Here is a 325-nt window from a genome sequence, read left to right on the forward strand (position 1 = left end):
CCGGTGAGGATGCCGCATTCGAGGGATCGTCGTGGAAGAGGAGAACCCGACATGGCCCTGCTGGGACCTTGGCCTCCAGACTGGGAGGCAGGAAGTCTCTGTTGATCAACTGCTGTCTGGCATTCTGTTGTGGCTGCACTCAAACCGTGGCGGGGAGTGGCTGCTAACAGGCACAGGACGTCTTCTGCAGATGATAAACGTGTTCCGGAATGAGATGAGTGGGAATGGTTGCACAACTTCGTGAATATACTAAAAACCACTGAATTGTACACTGTACAATGTGACTTGTGTGCATGTGAATTTCATCTCAACAAAGCTGTTTTGC

Source organism: Mandrillus leucophaeus, unplaced genomic scaffold (assembly GCF_000951045.1).
Source record: "Mandrillus leucophaeus isolate KB7577 unplaced genomic scaffold, Mleu.le_1.0 Scaffold98, whole genome shotgun sequence".
Taxonomy (NCBI): Eukaryota; Metazoa; Chordata; class Mammalia; order Primates; family Cercopithecidae; genus Mandrillus; species Mandrillus leucophaeus.